The sequence below is a fragment of the Solanum tuberosum genome, unplaced genomic scaffold (assembly GCF_000226075.1).
Source record: "Solanum tuberosum cultivar DM 1-3 516 R44 unplaced genomic scaffold, SolTub_3.0 scf00424, whole genome shotgun sequence".
NCBI classification, from domain to species: Eukaryota; Viridiplantae; Streptophyta; class Magnoliopsida; order Solanales; family Solanaceae; genus Solanum; species Solanum tuberosum.
In genome coordinates this window covers 24,978-28,007 of record NW_006239350.1, presented here as the reverse complement: position 1 = coordinate 28,007, position 3,030 = coordinate 24,978, and positions in this window count along the sequence as shown.

Here is a 3,030-nt window from a genome sequence, read left to right as displayed (position 1 = left end):
GTAAGATCATATTTAAGGACGATGAAATACTTGCACACTAATCATCAACAACTTCATGGAATGTTGTTCACGTACTTCAAATGATTTTAAGAGATGGAATCAAGCTAGCAAGGATTCCCACTAAAAGAACTTATTCTTAAAATAAGCCAACAGAATATGCCATAAATTTAAGGAGAAGTACTTTCTGTTGAAAAACACTCAAAAAAAGGAAAAAAAAACAAAAACAAGCTTGATGAACCTATATTCTAGATTTATCATGGGCAAGACTCGAGCTTTATAATATACTCATAATTTCAATTTCATCAAACGACTCACATAGCATTAAAGGAATAATATTGGCCGGGAAAAAGTGGTACTAATAGCTCACACCGAAATAAAAAAAAAGTGAATTTGTCACCACGAAGCAACTTTCAAAGAAGGCATCCCAACATAATTGAGGTCTCGTTTTCATACATTGAAAGAATCGTAAGCGACCGAGATAAGTGCCAAATTCTTATAAGCTTTAATACTAAATTCGTGTGACCAGATCTTAGAGATATATAAACTAACGAAGTCTAAATTATGTTCTTCAGCCCATGTTCGAAACTTAACCCCTTCATTATTAACAGAACTATTTAAGTTAAATCAGACAATATTTTCAAACAAAAAATGGAACCACTAATTTTTTATTTTTTATATTCTTTAAATTTTTTACCACAAAAAGAGTGCATACGAAGTGGAAATTTAAATAACCAAAGTCTTGAAATGAACTCGCGGTACGGAACTTGAACTTAAATCAGAACATGACTAAGTTTTAGTTTAAACGAGAAGAAGTCTGAGTTAGGTCCAAAATTACGAGAAAGAGTTGAACTTAGAGAAAAGTTTAGGCTATTATGAGAAAATAAGGATGAGGTCGAACCATAATAGGCAGAAAGTGAACAACGACTACGAACTAAAGCGAGCCAAACATAAAGCTCAGAATCATGATTGCCAAAAACACTCAAAACAGAACACATATCTAAACTAATACTTCACAGGCCTAGGACAGACCACATTAATCCTTATATTCACAATGAAACAACAACTAAACTCGAACAAGAGAGAGCAAATTCTAACAAAGCGCATTCAGCGGATATTTAAGAAATCTAAAGAAAACACAATGCCAAAATAGCGGAGATATCATCAATCCTTAAACTGACTTAGCTATGAGAACTAAAAAAGAAAAAAAAACAGCCAAGAACACTTAAGACAGAATAGATAAAACAACTAGGAATTAAATGAGCCAAAGGTTTAGAAAAGGATTTACCTATTTCTGGGCAGCCAACTGTGACAACGAGCCAAGGGCGACGAGCTTTCACCACCAACACACTACTCCGCGAAATTCGGCCAGACTTTCGCGACCCAAAACAAACTGAAAAATATCTAAAGTATGTTCTATGAACGATTGTTATAGCTTTAGGTAGATTTCTCTCTGTAACTTCTCACCAATTTTTCTACCCCAAAATTTCCAACTTCGACTTTTTTTTTTGGAATGTTAGATGAACAGAAGATGCTATATATATGGGGAAATTAGGGTAGATTTTGGGGGGAATTCCGATACAAATTTGGGGTCAATCCCGAATTCAAAATTCGAATTCTTTCACCGATTTGGGGGAGACATCCTTTTCTGAAATTTTCTCCCCATTCCGAAAGAGGAAAGGGGAGAAACGCGTGCCTGGCTTTTGGGATCGTACTGCCGGAACAGTACTGAGTTACTGCTCGTCTGTACGCGAAGAAGAAGACATATAGGGGCCTAGTTGTTTGGTACTGCTGCTGTACGTATGTATTGATGGGTTGGGTCTCTTTAGAATGGAATTTGGGCTGGGAATTGGAATGGGAATGTGGGCTGCTGCTAAGGTAAAAATAATGGGCTGTTGATCTTGGAAGTAAGGCCCAAGTTTGGTCTCAAGAAAAGAATTGGGTGCAAGGTGGGAAATGGGTTAAAATTGTAATGAAATGGCTAGGTTTTAAATTGAGGATTTGGCCAAAAGAATTGCAATTATAGCCGATTAGGATTACGAATTTAACCAAATCAGATTTACTTGAAGAATGTGGCTAAAAATATAAATAAATAAGATAAATTTAATGTTAATTAATTAACGAGCTTCTTATTCTTAACGAAATAAAATAATTAACTTGATAATAATATAATTAACTTAAACATGAACTAATTAATTCAAAAATCGTAATTATGATTTAAATTAAACTAAGTTAGTAAGACACTTAGCTAAAAAGAAATAAAAATCTTTTGATATGATTTTCAAATATTTATAAAATATACTAATTAGACACATAATTATATAATAATTAACTTAATCATAAACTAATTAACTCGAAATATAAGTTATTAATTAATTTAAACCAAATAGCCGAATATTTAAATAAAACTAAAATCGTTTTGAGACAATTTTCGAACATTCATAAAATATACTAATTAGACACATAATTATATAATAATTAACTTAATCATAAACTAATTAACTCGAAATATAAGTTATTAATTAATTTAAACCAAATAGCCGAATATTTAAATAAAACTAAAATCGTTTTGAGACAATTTTCGAACATTCATAAAATATACTAATTAGACACATAATTATATAATAATTAACTTAATCATAAACTAATTAACTCGAAATATAAGTTATTAATTAATTTAAACCAAATAGCCGAATATTTAAATAAAACTAAAATCGTTTTGAGACAATTTTCGAACATTCATAAAATATACTAATTAGACACATAATTATATAATAATTAACTTAATCATAAACTAATTAACTCGAAATATAAGTTATTAATTAATTTAAACCAAATAGCCGAATATTTAAATAAAACTAAAATCGTTTTGAGACAATTTTCGAACATTCATAAAATATACAAACATGAAGATGGTAATTCAGTTCCACGGTACAAGGCTAGATTAGTTGTGAAGGGTTTCAGCTAGAAAATGAGGATTGATTTTGATGAGATATTCTCTCCAGTTGTGAAGATGTCATCCATCCGTGTGGT